Genomic DNA, 22164 nt, shown 5'->3' with positions numbered 1-22164 from the left:
ACAAGTCCACTTTATTTTAAATAATAATTTCAGTTGTTTCTTTTAAAAAATTAATTTTTTATAATTTACTCAACACACTGTTTTACACTTGACATGAAAAATATAAGTATTATATAATTGCGCAAAGCATGGGCTACCGCCTAGTTTAAATAAATAAAATATTAACAACAAATTAATTTAATTATCCACAAACAAAAAATCATTACAATTGTTAATATTTGACCATCAAAACTTATTAAAGAAGCTTTGTTTTAGTTAATGGAGATTCTAGAACTCACTAAACAAATGGAAAAGCATTTCAACCAGACTTAAACTGCTCAAAATTATAAGAAACCGAGTATAAAATGATGTAAACCAGAGCATAATCTTTTAGAAGCAAATTTAAACGAACCCGTCTGATTTGGATCAAATCAGATGTTTATACCAATCAAATGAGAGAGAAAAGCTAACAAAAAAAGCTTCCTTCTCCTCTCCCTATTGCCAACAGTCCCCTCCCCCTTTCTTTCTCTTTTTCGATCAAACGACCATAGTTTTCGGCAATCTAGCAATCTAAACCCATCTACTTGACGAAAGGAGTTTTATCCTAGCCTTGGTTCGCACGATTAGAACTGTAATCATGAAGAATCAGTTCTGGTAATTTGTGATACTAATGCATCGTTGCTTTTCGACGAATTCATGTCGTTTTCGGTGGCCCTTCATGTCTAGAATTGTTGTAATCGACTTTGCATCACCTCACGAGCATTTTCCCTTCATAAATTTCGGCGACCAGCTCCGTCTTGTGAATCTGTAATGATCAACGATAAGGAGGGAGGTTGTCGATATGATTCCAGCTAAAGGGCTTCTCATCTCTGCAAATTCAAGCCGGAAATGGACTCTAGGAGAAAATCTGAGCAATCTAGTGGCGTTTTCCAGAAACCAATTTTCCGGCCACCGTGCGCGGCGACCGGCAGTGACAATCTGGTGACTAGACAATGAGACCCTGGCGAGGCTTCTTAGAGACTGAATTTTCGCTTTTCACGGTGATCAAGAATCTTTAATCCGATTTTTAATCGGTAAGCCTTAAGTCCCAACACTGTTTTCTTGTCAAAATTCAATTAGAGTTGGTTAATCCAAGTTAGTCAAGAATTAGAACTTAGTAAGTTAAATTAGAGTAAGATAAGCCATGTTGAAGAAATTCGAATTCAAAGTACTTAATGAATAATAAAGATTTTTATTGACTATATGGTTTACAAGCTTGTTAAGTAGAAAATAGAAATTCTTAAAATTTAAATTTATTAACTAGTTAATATAGGAATGATATATAAATTCTGAGTTTGAAAGTGTTGTGTAGGGATATTGGTTAATTAGTTATGAATTAAACTGCATTGGTAGTAAAGGCTATACTAAAGGGAGAAGGGCTTAGATCTAATTGTTTTGCCCGATGGATGAGCTGTGTGTAATGCGTTGATATTTGTGATGTATAAAATACGGATAATCCAATTTATAGGGGGAATACTAACTTATTTATAACATTAGTGGAAAATAACTACTACTACTACTACTATCTTTTCTAGATGCCCGCAAAGTTTTAGAATGACAAGACAAAAGCTATAAATGAGTTGTAATAAAAATACTCATATTAAGGATAATCTAGAACTGTGAGTAGTGTTAGCTAATCCACATCACCCACTTGCATTTTTCATTTATGCGTACATGGCTAAATGTTATACATGCATTATTTGGTTAATTGTTATTTGTGTTGTACTAATTATTATTAATGAACATTGTTTGATTAGTTGTGGCATGCTACATATATGCTTTGTTTGTGCCGAATTAGAATGAAGTGCATCACCACTGGATTTGTGAGGGCGATCTATGATACTGTGGACCATGTATGGAGAGATCGACATCCCCGTGTGCATCTGATAAAATCTAATATGGAAAATCACAGGGTGACCTCCTGTTGATATAGAAAAGAAAAGAGAATATAAGAAAGAGAAAGAGAGAGAGCTGGTCAAGTGAGATTGAGACCGGTCGGCCATGTAAGGGGATCGGTTTTTTTGTGCACACGTGATGAGAGGGTGGGCCATGTGTGAGGATGGCTCATTGAGGATTTCAGTGACACCACTGACCAATCTCCACTTGATGTGATTATGTGAATGTGTTAATGTTTGTTATTGTTGTTGCAATGCCATTTGTGTGGCGGACTGCATGATCATATAACTAGTCTAATAACTAGATTGACTTATATGCGCATTTTTGTGATTGTGTGGGATGAGACGGTTATCAAACCTTACATATTGAGTTTAGGTGCTCATCTTTGCCTTAATATTTTTTCAGGTTATAGGTCCTCTAATAACTCGTTGTCCTTTGCCTTCAGACACTTAAAATACCTCAATAAATATTTTGAAATTTAAGTTCTTAGATTATTCCGCAATTATGATATTCATGTATAATAAATTTAGAAATTTTTGATGTATTATTTATTAAAGTTCCTATCATGTAATATATTGATATGGGCCTAGAAAATTTTGAAAATTGATTTCTTATTGAATAGGATGATACGAGCTAAGCAAACCCAAAACTTATGATATTTGATATTGATGATATTGGGTCTGAGACCTGCATTTCTATTGAACATGAAGTTTGTTTGGTATATTTTTAGCTTATTACGGGCTTTGATGACGCTATTCGGTTCTAGTGACGGTCCGACCTGAGGTAACGAGTTGTGACATATATATAAGCTGAAACAAAAAGAAAGTTCTACGTGTTCTCTAATTTCATCTTTCTATTTTTTCCTTTTCCTAGAAATTTTTAGAATTTTATATTATTTTTCTATAATTTGATTGGATGTTGAATATATTTTTAAATTTTATTTATAATTCCTTTAATAAATATATATAAATTACCGGTCGTTGATCCGCGTTTTTGCACGTGATTACTTATATCATCTAAATGTAATTAGTTTAAAAATATTAATTAAATAAAATAAAATAATTTAAAAATTATAAACTCATAATAATCTATATATCTTAAAATAATTGTAAATATAAATAAATTTTAAAAATATATTCAAAATTCAATTAAATTGTAGAAAAATAAAATAAAATTCTAATTTTTTTAAAAAATAGAAAATAAAAAGAGAGAACCATGTAGAATTTTATTTTTGTTTATATTTTAGTTGAATGATTATTATTATCAAACATTTTATAATTAAATATATTTAAAATATCAAAAAAAATTAATTATTGAAAATTTTAAAAAAGAATATACAATAAAAGAAGAATTCTTAATGTCAAAAAAAAAATAAAAGAAGAATTCTTTAAATATTTTTATATAAATTTTAAATATAAAAATTTATATTTATATTTATGTATTTATTTATGTATTGTCTCATTATTTTGATTAGTAATTAGAGGTGAGCATGGGTTGGTTTGGTGCGGTTTGAAAAAATTTTCAAACCAAACCATAAATTACAGTTTATAGATTTTTCAACTCAAACTAAACCATTTAATAAATGAAATCAAACTAAACCAAACCGCAAAAAGCGGTTTGGTGCTGCCTTGTTTGCTGTTTGATACCATAAAAATAATTTATTAATTATTTTAATTATAATTGAACAACATAATGAATTTATATATGATATATAATATATAATATATAACATAAGAAAAGAATATAACTAGCCAAAAAGTGATCAGTTGTTTGATAACATAAAGCACAGGAAAAAGGCTCATTTTGGCCCTTCAACTTGATTCTCAAAATCAATTGACCCATATTTTAATTTTTAAGCCAAATTTCTCCATTATTTAGCATATTACAGCCAAATAGTTCAGACATTCGGCTGGTACAAGAGCGTGATTCACACGCGGTGAAAGAATAATTTTTTAAAAAAAATTATTAAAGATGAAAACATTTTATTAATGCAACTATAATTAAAATGCTACCTTTATTTCTCAAAATCCCTAAATTATATTAAAAGAAATTATTAATCAACGAGAGAATGAGAATGAGAGATCAAGGAAGTTCAATTTCTGGAGGTCGATATTCAAACTCACCCAACTCGCAACAATGGAGGTTCTCATCTAGAGTATGATGATGAGGGAATGACTCGATACTGTAAATGTAGTTTGAAGTCTTGTTACACCCTTATCCGTAAGCAGGTATATGTATCACAATCTTAAAAGACTTTACAAAATAAACCAGCAAGGAGTACAGGGAACAATCCTTCATTTAGGAAGATCGATATCAAAGCATACAATGTAAAATAAATGGCGAAGAGTACTGTTCAGAGCCTACAAAGTTAAATAACAACCTCTACCAACATAGGGGTTAAAGAATTAGAGGTATAGCACTATCAGAAGCCTTGTTACACTAAAACTTGCAAGCGAGTACATGTATCACAAACTTAAAAGACTAAATGTCTGAGTTATCTGGCTGTAATATGCTAACTAATAGAGAAACTTGGCTTTAAAGTTAAAATATGGGTCATTTGATTTTGGGGACCAAGCTAAAGGGCCAAAAATGAACCTTTTTTCTAAAGTATAATAGATAAAATAAAATATGAATTTTTGTAATTTAAATTTACAAAAATAATAAGATTATATGTAATTAATATTCATGATCCACCAAAGTGTAACCGACCAATAAGAACTTATTTATAAATAAATAAATTTCTTTCAATACTATAGCATTAAGAACATAAGAAATAACATCAAAAAGAAATTGTCATGTTCATAAGGTATATTTTCAAAGTTTCAATAACAATTAAATTAATAACACAATGACATCATAGAATATTAATGCGGTTTGATTCGGTTTTAAATGGTTTAATAAAATGAAAACCAAACCAAATTGTTTTGAAAGCGGTTTATTAAATTATAAACTAAACCAAATCGTTTAAATCGATAAAGCTTTTATAATTGACGGTTTGGTGCGGTTTGGTTTGATTTTGCAGTTTAAATCATTTAATGCTCACCCTTGTTAGTAATTCTTATTAGTAATTCTTACCAATCACATGGTGTTTAAGATTTAATATCATTCACGTAATTAATATAAAATTAATAAATAAAAACGTTAATTAAACTATTAAACATTTTAATAATATTTTTTTGTTAACATGTTAATAAACAACCAAATTAAATTGATTTGTTTCCATGTATAAAAAAAAAATTAATTTGTTTCCACAATACTTTAAATTTCAATTTGATGTTTAAGAGAGTATTGATTATGATTTAATAAATAGAATGTATTAGAGTCATATTTAAACACTATAACTATATTAGAGTTTGATTTAGAGATAAATTCATAAAAAAATGCAAATAATTTTTATTCATCAATTGAACTATTAAACATTTTAATAATATTTTTTTGTTATCGGTTACTGTTTTGTAAAAAGAAAAAAAAAAATACATATAATCGTTATACCTGTAAACACATCAAACCAGAGTCTGCACATAACCATTAAAGAACAACTATAATAAAAAACTATAATAAAGTAATAATAAAAATATAAATATAAAAACTAAAAAAAAAAACTAACCTCTATTCATGAAAGGCTTTGTGGCAGAAATATAGAATAATATTGATAATAAAATCACATAGTGCTCAAGAAACACAAAAAAAATAAAATAGTTGGAAAACAAACTCACTTGTAGAGAAGTGCAACAGCAAACTCTCGAGTCTCCTCAGGTGTCTAATGGTATATATCCAAGTTCAATTATATATAGTTGGATTTTAGGTTCAAAATTTGAAAGATAACGTTTTAGTTGAATTAGATAAGATTTTATCAATACTATATATTAAATATTAAATTGAAAAAAATAATTATATTGGCCAATCAAAATACAAAAAATAAGGAAAATTTTCTAGAAAAAAAAATGGAATGCTGAATGAAAAGAGTGCCTTAAAATATTATCTTTGTTTCAGCTTTCACATATATATATATATATATATATATATATATATATATATATATATATATATATATTATGAGTTTGAAAATTTTGAATTATTTGGTCTTATTTGATTAATTTTTAAGATAATTATATATAGATAACTAAAAGATTTTTATCTTTCTATTTTTCTTTTTTTTAGGAATTTTTAGAATTTTATATTAATTTTTCTATAATTTGATGGAGGTTGAATTTATTTTTAAAATTTATTTATACTCTCTTTAATAAATGTACATATGGATAACTGCTTTAAAAATTTTTTTATAGATAACTATTATAAATTTTGAGAAATACTTACCTAGAGCAGGTTCATGACCCCACTTATAAATCAAACCAATGAAATAGAGGATTTTTATTGAAAAGAGGGTATTTCTGACAATATACTTTGAAAAAAAAAATGATAAAGTCGGAACACTTTTTAAAAAATTCACAGTTTCATTGGTTTGTTCATAAACAGGGCCATAAGTCGGTCTAGATAAGTTTTTTCCATAAATTTTTTAAAATTTTCTTATCGATAATTACTACTTTTAAAATTTTTCTATATAAATAAAATTAAATGAATCTTATTGTAAAGGCTCAATTTTTTATAAAGGTTCAAGAGGAGATAGAAAGCAGATTTACAAGCTTTATACCAAATGCGCTGTTGTGGTAATCCATGATCATTTGCTTTTCATATATTTTCTTTTTTTTGCATAATACCAGCGTTATGCCTTTACCTTTAATTATATACTGACTTTTCTTTTTTACTTCTTATGAGCGCATTCATCTAGACTTACCTGTTCATCAAATTCGCTAGCCTCTTTGTATTATATGTCAATTTTTATATCTCTCTTTCAAATTTGCATTCGCAGGCCTCCTTTACATTCTCTAACGGAAAATATTATCGCCATCTTTTATTTATAGTGCCCATTCATCTATTGAGCACAAGCAAATACAAGATTAACTTTAAGAATTCTATTCAATAAATGTATTTGTACTTATAAAAGGGCCATAATGTAATATCCCTCTTCAATCCCGCAAGACTAAACATGAGATATCACATTTTGTGCCGGAGGCACGTACCTGCTTATTCGGTTATAAATATTTAATTATAATTCGAATTAGAAAAACACTTAAGTAAATATATATATATATATTTCATTTATCTAACATTTAACGTATGAGCAGAAGAACTATTAAAAAAGATAACCTTAGTAAAATTTTATCAATTTTAAAACCAAACTTGAAAATATTCTTATACATAAGGGAATCAATTACCCAATTAACAACACAAAGACATTTTAAAAAAAGGATTTTAATAGTACCTTCAAGCAATGAATGAAAAGAAGTTCAGCTTAATGAAAATATATCCTGTAAAACTTATTTTTATATCCAGATGTATAAAGCATGTATAAAGCATCACTCAGTGTGATGTCCAAAAATTCTCATTTGCACAAAATTTCTAAATTCCAAAATTTTGGTACGTCAGTGAAACCTCCAAAATAACTAAAATAAATCAGCACTAAAATTTATAAATAAACCAACTAAATAAAAACCAATCTTATTAAAAAGGTCATTTACAATCCCAAGGTAAACTAACTCTCTCAACAAAATAACTTTCTACTACATGTCAAGTCCATGGTAAAATCTATACTCAAAGTCAACTCAAGTAAAATGCTCCTTCTCTAAACTCTGAATCACTTTAGTCTAGACAGATCTGTAACGCCCCATTTTTTCTGTGTTTCAATAGTAGTGTACCGGTCTGTGAATAGTACCACCGGTCCGGAAGTTGGTATTATTTTTTGTCCGGAAAAATTACTATTTATGTTTTATATTTTATTTAACATTTTTGGAGCATGTATGCATGGTTTTTATGGGTAGAAAGTAAGTAAGGAATATTTTTGGAGAATTTAGATACTTAGTGAATAGTGAATTATGGTGCTATATTAAGTAAGGAAATTTGAGCAATTATTTTTATGGAGGAAATTTGAGGAATTATTTTTATGGAATAAATTAGAGAGTTTTGTGGAGATAAATAATATTTTGAAGGAATTTAATTGGAGAATATTTGGAGAAAAGACCAAAACACCCTCCAATTTAGAGAAAAGACCAAAATACCCCTTAGTTGCTTTATTAAAGGCAACCATCAATTATTGAGCAACAAAATTTTCCTTCTTATGCCTTACACGTTTCCTCCTCCTCCTCCTCCTCCTTCTTCTTCTTCTTCTTCATTTTCTTCAATTCCTACTTAGTAAACACCCATCCAACTTGATTTAAGTCATAAATCTTAGAGAGTGAAGCTAGAGAAGTAATCTTTGGTGACTAATTTCAAGGAATTTGGTGATTTTCCTACTTGGGTCAAGTAAGTGATTTTATGATAAGTGAATTATTTTTGAGTTTAGAGTTGTCTTCTAGCATATACATGCTTAATCATGCTCCAATTACTTCTTTTATTTGTTTTTTTTGTTTGATTTTGAGTTTCTTACATGTAGAGGGTGGAGAGCCTTCTAACAAAGATAAGGGCAAGACCAAAGCTTGAGAAGCTTTGATTAAAGCTTGTTAAAGCTTGTTTTGAAGGTTAGTGTTCATAAACACACTTACCTTACTCAAATTTTTGATTTTGTGCCTTTATGCTCTCATGTGTATATTTTGGGATTTTGTATGAAATGATTGATTTGTTGAATTTTGGTTGCAATAACATGCTCTTGGGTGATGTTTGATGAGTATTTATGTTGTGGTAGATATTTCTCCCTTGTATCTTTGTTGTTCATGTTCCTTTCATGGGTAAAGTAAGCTGAATTTGGGAAAAACGTGTTTTTGAGTGAGATTAAGGACCATTTTTTGATCCTTTCTAGTTTCCATTTGTGTCTGAGTCCTTGATAAAAGTTGTAGGTCTATCTCTTAGCTTTCCAACCCATCCTCTTGTGTCCAATTTGGAGATACATAGCTCAACTTATGGCTGAAACACCCAAACTGACTCTGTTTGTGTCGGGCCACATGCATCACTGAATTGAGTGCCCATTTTGACCACTATAATGACAAGATTAGGTTCTGAGTTCTTCATAAAGGTTGTTTCCCTGTGTCTTGAGAATTTCCTCGTTCTAGATTGGTTTCATTTGAGTGTTTGGTTAAGTAGGAATTCAATAAACATTGGACTTGGTTCTGCTGAATCAGGTTTGGTCTGTTAGTTTGTGTTCCTAGCTTGGTTTTGTTATCTTCCATATTGATCTGGGCTATGATCCCTTCATAACATTTGAAGAATTTTGTCTTAGCTTTCTAATGACTCTAATTTCATTTAATTTGGAGATCCATAACTCAAGTTATGTTTTAAAAACACAGCAAAGGTCAATGTTACTTTTATGCTGGAAATTTTCTATGTTAAGTCATTTTGTTTAAGTATGAGAATTTTTATGACTTACTTAAGTTTAAATTAAGTTTTTATTATGAGACGACTAAAGAAAATGAATTTTATGAGAAATGTTTTTGGGCTCTAATATACTTGGTGTGGATTTGATGCATGATTTGATTTTATTATGTATGATGAGCATGCTCGGCATTTGATGCCATTATGATAAGAAGCTATGATCATATGCTAGGCACGTGGGTGTCTTATGTTAGGGCGGACGCGCTCTATATGTTATGATAAGGTTGGCGACCTAAGGCCATTATGAATAAGCTATGAAAACTTAGCTGCTTCTTTTTCTCCTAAGTGTATGTGAGCCCTTGTAAAATATTTGTTAATCACTCTTAGTTTACCATAACTTACTTATGATATCCAATGAGTTTCTAAAGCACGATGTGTAGGTGTACATATGTAATGCATGTTTAAATTTAATGATTTTATGTATATAAATGATTTTTAAGTATGTTGTCATCACAACATTGGTTTGTTGTGTTTATGAGCACCACTGAGTTTTATACTTAGCGCGTTGATTTTATCACGCGCAGGTTGGAGATTGTGCTTGCTGCTTAAAGACCTGAAGAGTAGCATCAGAGCTGAAGAGATATTTTGGTAGTTGCTTGCTGCTTAAAGACCTGAAGTGCATGTATAAGTATTACATTTTTGGAAACTGTATTGTAAATTATTTTGGTGTATATATATTGGGAGATAAACTTGGACTTATTTAATGATTAGAACATTAGAAGTTGATATGTTTAAATGAATGTATTGAATTGCTGAATATTATAATGGTATTGAGGATATGAAATGATAGAAGTGCTATTGTGTTGTTATTGGAGTTTGATGGGGTTTGGAGTTTGGAATTGGGAGTGCTTTGTATTCATATGTTTGGCAACTTCTATTTTTAGGGGAAACTCTTGCAGTTTTTCTGTAGGACTCTCCCAAATCATTTTCAAAACAAAATATTATTACTTGCTAAACTTATGAATACTAAGTCACTTCTAATTCATAATATGATTGTATGATTTATATGTAGGTTAGGACGGTGCCTCCGGCACCGAATGTGGATCCACTGTCGGGTCTTTCGGGATCGGGCGGCGGGTGTTACATTTAGAAAGCGGTGGCTGTAGTGACAGTGCACTCACCTTAGGCGAATCCCACATCGGTTAAGTGCGAGAGGGAAGTGATGTACTTAAGGTGGGCGGTTTAAAACATGTGTGAGGCCTTTTGGTGGTGAAATGGCTGGAGAGTTGGAAGAACTCCAGGGTTAAGCGTGCTCGCTTAATGGAAATCCTGGGATGGGTGACCTCCTGGGAAGTTTCCCATTTCCCCCAAGAACAAAACCGTGCGGGCCGTAGGGCCCATAGCGGACAATATCACACATGGGCTGGGCCGTTACAATTGGTATCAGAGCCGAAGCCTCGCTCCTCTGGCCGGTGGTGGGGCAAACCTCAGCGAGGACGCTGAGTCCCTAAGGGGGGGTGAGCGGTGGCTGTGAGCGGTGGCTGTAGTGACAGTGCACTCACCTTAGGCGAATCCCACATCGATTAAGTGCGAGAGGGAAGTGATGTACTTAAGGTGGGCGGTTTAAAACATGTGTGAGGCCTTTTGGTGGTGAAATGGCTGGAGAGTTGGAAGAACTCCAGGGTTAAGCGTGCTCGCTTAACGGAAATCCTAGGATGGGTGACCTCCTGGGAAGTTTCCCATTTCCCCCAAGAACAAAACCGTGCGGGCCGTAGGGCCCATAGCGGACAATATCACACATGGGTTGGGCCGTTACAATTGGTATCAGAGCCGAAGCCTCGCTCCTTTGGCCGGTGGTGGGGCAAACCTCAGCGAGGACACTGAGTCCCTAAGGGGGGGTGAGCGGTGGCTGTAGTGACAGTGCACTCACCTTAGGCGAATCCCACATCGGTTAAGTGCGAGAGGGAAGTGGTGTACTTAAGGTGGGCGGTTTAAAACATGTGTGAGGCCTTTTGGTGGTGAAATGGCTGGAGAGTTGGAAGAACTCCAAGGTTAAGCGTGCTCGCTTAACGAAAATCCTAGGATGGGTGACCTCCTAGGAAGTTTCCCATTTCCCCCAAGAACAAAACCATGCTGGCCGTAGGGCCCAGAGCGGACAATATCACACATGGGTTGGGCCGTTACAATTGGTATCAGAGCTGAAGCCTCGCTGCTCTGGCCGGTGGTGGGGCAAACCTCAGCGAGGACGCTGAGTCCCTAAGGGGGGGTGAGCGGTGGCTGTGAGCGGTGACTGTAGTGACAGTGCACTCACAGTGCACTCACCTTAGGCGAATCCCACATCGGTTAAGTGCGAGAGGGAAGTGATGTACTTAAGGTGGGCGGTTTAAAACATGTGTGAGGCCTTTTGGTGGTGAAATGGCTGGAGAGTTGGAAGAACTCCAGGGTTAAGCGTGCTCGCTTAACGGAAATCCTAGGATGGGTGACCTCCTGGGAAGTTTCCCATTTCCCCCAAGAACAAAACCGTGCAGGCCGTAAGGCCCAGAGCGGACAATATCACACATGGGCTAGGCCGTTACAAGATCTCTCACTTGCGCGAGAGAAACTCATCACGCTGAGTATGAAACTCAGTGGTACTTAACATATAGCACACTAAACATCCACACATACAAAATTCTCAGAGAGGCAACAAAACATCTCAATTAAAAGTTCAGGGTACAACTTATAGTCATGCAGGTATTATAATATTTTTATATCTATTTTTCAAGTACTAAATCAACAAATTAAATACCTTCTCTTGCAAGTAATCATATAACTACATTAACTTAGGTAACTTGTATCACAATTAATCATATAACTATATCAATATAGGCAACTTGCATCACAAAATAATTTCATAACCACATAAACATAGATAACTTGCATCACAAGTATCATAGAATTAATTTAATATAGGTAACTTACATCACAAGTACTCATTTAACAGTGTTATCACAAGTGACTTCTACTGAAATGACCCGAAAATGCAATTTCATAGAAGTTTCATTTAAAAACTAAATTTTTATTCCAACCAATGAAATTAAGCGGAAATATTTTATTACTGCTAAACCAAACTTGTAAACTAGTTTGGATTTTCTGAAAATCCAGTGAAAAACCTATAAACCAAGCAAAAACCGAGTCAAATTACTGAGTTGGACTAAACCAGTTCGAATCGAATCAGAATAGTCTAGACGCCCATATTTTTTTTCTTTCTTCATTCTGGGTCCAGCGACAGTCCCGTCGCTGACCTCCTCCTCTCCCTTTTTCTCTTGTTTTTTTGATCACCGGAGATGAGTGCGATGGAGTTCTTTGTGCACCCTTCTCTTTGTCGCCGTGCCTCAGCCCTCTCTCCCTCTGTTTCTGTTTGAGCAAATCGCAGTAGCGCCACCAGCCTCCAGCCGCTGCTCAACATCGATCCTCTACTCGCTCGCGACTCTGGCGAGAGCTGCAACGTAGGCAAGCTACAGTCTCTTTTCGGCAATCAACGGCGACATTAACGGTGGCACTTTGCTCCTGTCGAGCCTGTTCTGGTCGAATAGAAGGCTGATCTCGTGCAACTAACGCCAAAAATGGACTCCTGACAGAAAATCGAGCCAAATGGTGTGAAGAGCGCTCGATTTTGAGAAGCCACGATTTTCTTGCCACCATAGACAGCAGTGGTGGTCCGGCGAGTCTCCGGCAGGACCCCAAGAGGTAGAATCATCTCCTCCTCACGCAGATTGTGGAATTGTTGTCCGATTTTTAATTGATACGCTCTAAGACCTAGTTCCAAATTTTTTCGGTATAATTCCAATTTAAAAATTTTAGTTGTTTAATTTGATTTCGAATAAATAGATAAATATACTTAATTTTGAAAATTAAGCATACGAGTCATTTAGAATATTTTAGCCCTTATGCTAGATTATTTGAATATTTAAGTAGATTTAATTAAATAAAAAGAAATTAGATTATTTGAGTAGCTTTATATATAAATAGATATTTTAGTCTTTTATAAATAAATTAATTTTGATTAGTTTACTGTATTTATGGTAGTCGATTGTGATTAATTATTTGGTTTAGGATTTAGAATTATTAACTGCATAAAACAACTAACAAGCTGAAATTGATGTGAAAATGCAAGGAGACGTTAATCTCTAGCTTATCCCAAGCAAACCCGTGGAATTACCACTTTTAGCTGCTACCATTCTAAGAGGAAGCCAAATACCTATTCAAAATTTATAAACCATATGCTAAATTGTTCAGTATACAATAACAAATTTATATAACATACTATTTCTCATCCTATTATTGTTAAAACTCAAACATTTGAATAATAGGACTACTGTGAATTCAAAAAAAAGTAAATTTTCTAGTTAAAATTTATAATCTATATTCTAATTTGATTTGTTTCTCATCAAGAGTTTGGAGTATAGCATCAATTCCTCCATGACATTGTGAGCCTCCTCCTGATTGTCATGGGAAAGATCAAAAGGACGAAGATAACTAGATGGGTCCATTGGCTAGTTCGTTATGGAACTGGTAGGAACTCCTTATGGTTTCTTTTTTGTTTGTGATTATGACTCGGTTTAGCACTTAAGTGATGTCAGGTTGGCTTTTTGGAGTGCTTTGAAGTGTGTGGTGTGTTTAGAGTCGCGACTTTAATTTGTTTTTATTTTCAGGAAAATATAAGGTAAAAATCCCGTGTTTGTCTCCTTTTTAATTTGCCATAAGGATAAAATGCACTAGCCTCGAATCATTAGGTTTGGGGACTAGGTTTTCGGCTTATTTTGAAATGAATCAACAGTTTGGGATTAAATCAAGAAATCATTAAAATGCATGAATGTCAGATTATCTATGCATGATCATACTTATAATGCATGGCAATTGTAGACAAAGCATTAAAAGCATAAATAATGGAAAAGTGTGTAATTTGAAAGGGAGCCCGACTCTAACCTCGTTTATCAAGGATTCTAGGTTGTACGACACATTCCCCTAAATCCCAACCGGTCATTTGATCGGGGTCTGCTACCTAGGCTAAAATCCATAGGTATGCTCTTTTTACCTCGTTTGTATGAGGATCAGGGCGTACAAAGTTCTACCATCGATTAGGATGGTAGGGTTTTGAAGATGCCACTCTTAGAGTGGGCTGGAAGGGTGCCGGACGGACTGGGCTTGATAGATAATGAAATGCTAGACAGGCTAGGCTTAAGTTGACAAAGGTCTGAGTTTTAGTGATTATAACCCACATCTAGTCGGGGTTGGGAGGTCAGTTTGCGCGTGTGTGTAACTTTAGAATTCCATAGTGGTAAATGACCAAGGAGGTCAAGTCTTTCTCCAACGTAAGCAAGATGGGCACGAGGACCCTATTATAGTTCTTATAATATTATTAATTAATGGATTATTAATTAATTTTTAAATTAATTAATAATAAATTAATTAACTAGTATCTTTGGTCTAAGGAAGACCAAAGTGTGAGTGAAAGTCGAAATGATCGACTTTTGAGAACTAAGTCGGGCCTTAACTCAGCTACGGAAAAAGAGCAAGGTCAGACTATATTGCTTTAGAATCATTCACGAGGGAGAAATAGAGTCATTGATGTTTGAGAAGCGCTCGATCAAGCAATATGAGGTGTGGAATATGAGGGGGGGAGTGTGCCTTTTATAAGCCAAACATCTGCTAGGCATTTTCGCTGTGGTGCCGATCTCCTTGAAATTGGTACGGAGGATGTTTGATTCGGTACCATTTGAGTTGCTCGATAGGTACTGGATCGGTACCAAATGGGACTTGATCGATGCCGCTAGGGGGCAGGTCGGCACCGATCAGGGAAAATTACTACCATGCCCCTACGCCTTGATTTTGGGGTTTTCGAGCCTCCAGGAGTCTGTTCGAGGGCCAAACGATGTCTAATCAAGCTGATTCTCACGCCGTTTGAGCCATAGCAGAATTTGTTATAACCTAGTGTTGAAGTGGTCAATAATTTGCTCCCTCTGAAAGATTGAATTTGATCAAGGTTCGAGTCAGACCTCGATTTTAGCACTTTTGAATGGAATCTGAGTGTGAAAACCATACCTGACTAATTGTGGTGATGTCTGGAAAATCCTATGAAAATCTCATCTGATTTTGAGAAGATTTTTGAGAGCCAGACTGATTTGACTAATTTCAAAAAGCTTTCGTGACCTCCTTAGACCCTGTAGATAATCTTGACAAAGGAGTTTGATTACTGAAAAGTTATCGTTTTACCCCTAGTTGTTGGGAAAGATGATCTTTTGCCCTGGTGGCCTATTTTTAGCTCTAATTGAAGTTGTAATCTCCTTAGACCCTGTTGGCAGTCCCGGCAGGAGTCTGATTGACTGAGAATTACTATTTTACCCATAGTTGTTGGTAAAACTGGTCTTTTATCTTGGTGGCGTATTTTTAGCTCTAATCGAAGTTGCAACCTCTTTAGACCTTATTGGCAGTCCTGACAGGAGTCTAATTGTCTGAGAATCACTGCTTTATCCTAGTTGTTTGGAAAACTGGTCTTTTGCCTTGGTGGCCTATTTTCGGCTCTGATCGAAGCTGTAACATCCTTAAACCATATTGGTAGTCCCGATAAGAGTCTGATTATCTAAAATTGGTCTGAAAAATATAAAATAAAATTGGCTGCTTGCTTCTGCTCTTACGTATCGTCATGAAGAATGCAAGAGACAAATCATTTATAGAGATGTGAAGCCCTACAATATAATGCTTGATGCAGATTTCAATATTCCCTGTTCTGATTCTAAAAACTCTATGGTTGGTCTGGACTTGGTCTAAAAACCCTATTTCTAATCTAATTATTCTGTAGTTGGTCTAAATTTAGTCTGAAAATCCTATTTTAAGTCTGATTACTGTGTAGTTGGTCTGAAAACCCTATTGATGGTCTGAATACCCTGGTAGTTGGTCTGGAAACCCTATTGAAAGTTTGGAACCCTATTTCTTATCTGATTGTGGTATGAAAACCTTGGTAGTTTGCCTGAATACCCTGTTGACGGTTTGGACACCCTTGCTTCTAACCTGATTTTGGTCTGAAAACCTTATTTTAAGGCTGATTATCCTGTAGTTGATCCTAGAAACCCTGTTTCTTATATGGAGTTAGTCTGAAAACCCTGTTTCAAGGTTGATTATCATGTAGTTGGTCTAGATACCCTGTTGCTTGTCTGAAATTGGTCTGAAAACCCTATTTTGAGGCAAATTATCCTGTAGTTGGTTTGAAAACCATGTCTCTTGTTTGGACTTGGTTTGAAAACCCTTTTTTGAGGCTAATTATCCTATAATTGATCTGAAAACCATGTTTCTTGTGTGGACTTGGTCAAAAACCCTATTTCAAGTCTGATTATCCTGTAGTTGGCTTAGAAACTCTTTTTCTTATCTGGAGTTGGTTTGAAAACCCTATTTCAAAACTAATTATCCTAGTTGGTCTAGAATCCTTGTGGACAGCCTGGATGCCTTGGTAGTTGGTCTACAGACCCTACTTCGAGTTTGGTTATTTTGTGATTAGATTGCTTGCTTGTTGCCTTCCTGCATGATTTTTTTAGTTCTAGTGCATATAACACTTTTGCAATGTGGTGCCTTTTTAGGCAACCGTCCCTTCTACAGGGGTGCTGAAGGATTTCAGTATTTTTCGGCACATCTTTTAGAGGTATCCAGCAGTTCGGGATCAAGTATCCCCTTATGGTCTGGATCATTTTGCCATGCTAGAGATTGGCAGTGCCTACCATGGCTTATGGAGGGCTTTGGTAGAGCATTAGTGGGATGCCACTGATAAATTCCACACATCGACTGGAGAGCGGACACTAACTCACTTTAAGTTTGCAGTGCTGATGGGGATTCATTTTGGTGCTTGCTTGGTAGATGTGGACCCTTCCTTACTCGAGCTTGACTGCTTGGCTAATCTACTGGGTTTCATGTTGGATCTTTATGGTTCCGATGACTATTCCGGAGGCATGGCTTGACTTTCCTACGGGTCAGCCAGTAAGTCTAGTTCTAGATTACAGTTTTCCTTTGGTCAGTTTTGAAAAGATTGCCCACTAAATTGGTTAGTCTTATCTATTTGTAGGCTCCCCCTTGTTGGAATAAGGAGGCATATGTTGCCATTGGCCACATTTGCACCGTTAGAGTCGCTCACTTGGGAGAGCTTTGGCAACATCAATTGGATGAGACAAAGGTAGAGAGGGCGAGAAAATGCCGTTGACTCTTTCCCTTCTTCCTTTTTCTATTTTAGGACCCAAGATGGTTGTCGGCTTTGGTAGCCACTTTTGATATGTATGGGTTGGGTGCTGCCCTGGTGTAGGCACCAAATGTTATTATAGGATCTATTATCCTTTTTATATTTATTGAATTTTCTGTTTATCTCTGCATGCTGTTCTACATGTCTTTTATTATTCTGCACCGAATGCTTGACCTTCTGATCCTGCACCAGTTACCTGTTCTACATTAACTAGTTGCTTTATGACTGATTGCTTAACTGTAACTTGCATTGACTACAATTGCATTGATTGCACTAATTTTCTGATCTTGGCACTAATTGCTCTATTTTGCACCGTGCTCCATTGATTGCATTGGTTTCTGTTCTTGGCACTGATTACTTTATTTTGAACCATGACTGTACTGAATTGCATTGATTCTCTAATTTTGGCACTAATTGCCCTATTTTGAACAATGGCTGCACTGGATTACACTAATTCTCTAATTTTAGCACTGACTGCCCTAATTGATTGCACTGATTTTTTTTTATCTTGGCACTAATTACCTTGTTATGGATGGTCTACACTGATTATCTATTTTTGACCGGTTGCTCTAATTGACTGATTTTAGATGTTCCACCGGCTGCCTGTTATGACTGGTCTGCACTGGTTGCCTGTTTATGACTTATTGCACTGATTACCTATTTGTAACTGATTGCACCAGTTGCCTGTTTTTGACTGGTTGCACTGGCTACCTGTTCTTGAATGTTTGCACTGATTGCCTGTTTTTGATCGTTGCACTGATTGTCTGTTTTTGGATATTGTACTGGCTACCTCTTATGACAGGTTTGCACTGGTTACCTGTTTTGAGTGATTGCATTAATTGTCTGTTTGTAGTTAGTTGCACCGGTTGCTTATTTTTTACTGGTTGCACTGGCTGCCTGTTCTTGAAAGTTTTGCACTGATTGCCTTTTTCTGGCTGATTACAGTAATTGCCTGTTTCGAAGTGGTTGCACTGAATGCCTATTTCGGAGTATTGCACTGGCTGCCTGTTCTTGAATGTTTCCACTGATTGCCTATTTTTGACTGATTTGCACTTGTTGCCTATTTTTTTCTAGTTGCACTGATTGCTTGTTTCGGAGAAGTTGCACTGAATGCCTATTTGGGAGGAGTTGCACTGAATGTCTGTTTGGGAGGAGTTGCACTGAATGCCTATTTGTTCATTTACTGACCTGAAAGCGATGGTGAGCAAAGAATATCCATATGCATGATTCATGAATATAATAACCATTCCTGAATTGGTTTCAGGTTTCTGACTTAGTTTATAGGCCTTTTGGGAGAAGGTTAAGTGTTTACAGTGGGGTAAAGCGGGGTCTGTCTGATTTGGTTACAGCTAAGTCTGTCCAATTTTAGAATGGCTTGCACGTGGGTGCCTATTTTTTAGGTGCAAGGTCTAGTTTTGCTTCAAGTGAGGCTGGATAAAAGATCAAGTTAATATTTAAAGCTTTTGGTATTTTGGAAAAGGGAGCTCAAGGATGAGGCTTGTGGTGGTGCTCAAGGATAAGGCTTACGGTGATGCTTGAGGCTTAGATGAATAAGACTGAGTTTGTCAAATAGGTACAATTGAGTCTGTTTGATAAGTACAAGTGGATCTTTCTAAACTTAGAATAGGTACAACTGGATCTCGTCTTGGGGGGTAGGATAGATTGCACATGAGTGACTGTCTTTTGGATTCTGGTTTAAGGTTTGATTTTACTTCAGGCAACTGATTCTAAACTGGTTTAAGTTCTGATATGGTTAGCATGCATTTGGAAAAGGCTAGGTGTTGAAGGTGGGTACAATTGGATCTGTCTTATAGGTAGGATAGTTTGCACATGGGTCCCCATCTTTTGGATTTTGAAGTAATGTCTGATTATGGTTTAAGTAAGGCTGGATATGAAGGTGGGCACAACTGAGTCTGTCTGATCTTAGGAATGGGTACAATTGGGTCTGTCTGATGGTTAAGATGGTTCAAGGGTGCCTATCTTGTGCGTTCTAGTGCAAGGTCTAGTTTTGCTTCAGGTAACCAATTCTGAGCTTGTTTGGGTGTTTGGTTTGGTTTTGTTGCTTTTTAGATAAGGCAAGATATTGCAGGTAAGTACAACTGAGTCTGTCTGATCTGTGAATAGGTTGGGAGAATACCTGTTTTCTAAAATTTTGGGTGTAAGGCCTGGCTTTGCTTTGGGTCCGGTTGGACATGAAGGTGGGTATAGATGAGTCTGTCTAATCTATAAATGATTTGCATATGGATGCCTATTGTTGGTTGTAAAGTTTGGTTTTGCTTTAGGTAGCCATTTTTAAATTGTCTCTGGGTTTCTGATTGGATTGGCATGCTTTCAGGAAGGCCGGGAAGTTGAAGATAGCTACAGTTGAGTCTGTCTGATCCTAGGATGAGTTTGCATGTGAATGCTTATTTTCTAGGTTCTGGTGCAAGGTATGATTTTGCATGCTTTTTATAAAGGCTGGGTTTTAGAGTACAAAGAGCATGAGAGAAGTTGTAGAGCAAGACTAACTTGAGTGATTGAGGTTAGACGCAGGGCTGAATCAGGGCTAGTTCTCGACCGTATTGTGTTTGAGGACTTAGGTGAATCAAAAGACTCTAGAGATATGCATCCAAGGTGATGCAAATAGGTTTCCTAGACCTATAGTGCATTTGGACTCATAAGGTTAGATTTTGACTTGTCTTTTGACCCATGTTCGATTTTAGATCTCGACTGGGAGTCGATGGTTCAGTCTATATTTTTGTAGGGCTTTTGATATATTATGACCCACACTATATTGGGATGAACGCTTGACGCGGGGTAAGGACAGGGGATAGATGCCTAGATGATACAGCTTTTGTGATTTTCCTTTTATAGGGCTCATACTGTTATAGAGACATGTAAGAGAAATCATTTTTGACACATATTATGAAAAGGACACTCAGTGTAGCCTTTATGAGATTGCTACTTTATGCCTTAATTTTTGCCTAAGCTACCCTTTTGGGTTTTTGACTTAGTGGGCTTTTACTAATTTTGCCTAAGTCGCTTGCCCATGTAGGTTTTCAACTTAACTATATTTATTTTTGCCTGAACCACCCTTTGTGGGTTTGCAATTCAGCTTTTGAAGTGTACTCAGGTCTGATTTAATGTTTTTGGGTTGGGGCATTGCTCTCAGTTTGGGTGCTCAGGTCTGGCTTAAGGCTTTTAGTAGCTCAGGTTAGTTTTGAGACTTTGGGTATTTGGAAGGCAATGCTCAGATTGGTACTTGAGGCTTTGATCGGGGCATTACCCCCAGTTTAGATGCTTAGGTCAGGTTTAAGGCTTTTTAGTAGCTAAGGTCATGGTTTGAGGCTTTTGGTAATGTAGAAAGCAATGCTCATATCAGTACTTGAGGCTTTGATCGACGCATTGCCCCCAGTTTGGGTGCCTAGGTAAGGTTTAAGGCTTTTTAGTAGCTGAGGTCAAGGTTTGAGGCATTTGGTAATGTGGAAAGCAATGCTCAGATCAGTACTTAAGGCTTTGATCGACGCATTGCCCCCAGTTTGGGTGCTTATATCAGGTTTAAGGTTTTTTAGTAGCTCAAGTCAGGGTTTGAGGCATTTGGTAATGTGGAAAGCAATGCTCAGACAAGTACTTGAGGCTTTGATCAGCGTATTGCCACCAATTTTGGTGCTTATGTCAAGCTTAAGGCTTTGGAAATTTTGAGGTGCTCGGGTGAAGCTTTTCAGTAATTAGAGGGTGCCGGGTGAGGCTTTTTAGTAACTGGAGGGTGCTCGATTGAGGCTTTAGGTATTTGGTAGCTCAGGTCAATTTTGAGGCTTTTTAGTGGGTCAGGTCGATTTTGATGCTTTTTGGTGGCTCAAGTCGATTTTGAGGCTTTTTGGTGGCTCATGTCGATTTTGAGGCTTTTTGTAGCTCAGGTCGATTTTGAGGCTTTTTTGTAGCTCAGGTCGGCTTTGAGGCTTTGGGTGTCCTCAAGCCAGGTTTGAGACAATAACCAAAACTTTGAAAAGGTATAACTTTTGACTCGGGTGTCCGATTGAGGTGAATTTTTTTTTTTGAATCCACTCAACCTTTTAAGCTCTATGCATTTGGAGCCTTGCTGCAGTTTTGACTTTAAAATCATTTTATTTTGGCCAAAAATTGACATTTTTTGGTTTTTCAAAGCTCGGCTCAAGGGTCTTAGCTAGTACTTGGGCTGGTATTTGAGGCTTAATTTAGAGGGAATGCCCCCAATTGAGGTGCTTAGTTCTGGTTTAAGACTTTAGAGTATTTAGTAGTTCTCAGGTCAGTGTTTAAGGCTTTTTAGTAATTTTGGTATGCTCAGGCCAATGTTTAAGGCTTAGATTGGGGCATTGCCTCCAGTTTATGTGCTTAGATTCGACTTAAGTCTTTTAAGTATGGGGGTGCTCAGGTCGGTGTTTGAGACTTTTGGTAATGACAACGCTCAATTTAGTGTCTGAGGCTTTTGGTATGTGTTTAGTTGGGTAAATCTCCTCGGGTAAGGCATTGTGTTTAATTTGACCAAGGAATGGGCATTTAGGCTTGACCACTGGATGGTGTTTAGGTTGACACTGGATGGTGTTTTGGTTGACCACTGGATGGTGTTTGTTGACCACTAGATGGTGTTTTAGGGATTGACCACTGGT

The 22164-nt window shown here is 35.7% G+C and overlaps 2 long non-coding RNA genes across 2 annotated transcripts; both read left to right on the top strand.

Annotated features, from left to right (window-relative positions):
• Window positions 1-244: 244 nt before the first annotated feature.
• LOC110009479 (uncharacterized) lies at window positions 245-2288 on the top strand. Its single transcript, XR_002284386.3, has 2 exons — window positions 245-1052; window positions 1776-2288. It is a non-coding gene; the product is annotated as an uncharacterized LOC110009479 (long non-coding RNA).
• A 5824-nt stretch (window positions 2289-8112) lies between these two features.
• Window positions 8113-10014, top strand: LOC149497629 (uncharacterized). Its single transcript, XR_016319947.1, has 3 exons — window positions 8113-8274; window positions 8405-8489; window positions 9861-10014. It is a non-coding gene; the product is annotated as an uncharacterized LOC149497629 (long non-coding RNA).
• Window positions 10015-22164: the final 12150 nt, after the last annotated feature.

The sequence above is a fragment of the Jatropha curcas genome, chromosome 3 (assembly GCF_041381405.1).
Source record: "Jatropha curcas cultivar XTBG-Jc1 chromosome 3, XTBG_Jcur_1.0, whole genome shotgun sequence".
NCBI classification, from domain to species: domain Eukaryota; kingdom Viridiplantae; phylum Streptophyta; class Magnoliopsida; order Malpighiales; family Euphorbiaceae; genus Jatropha; species Jatropha curcas.
The sequence above is the reverse complement of the archived record's forward strand: the minus strand, read 5'-3'. Positions and strand labels throughout refer to the sequence as shown.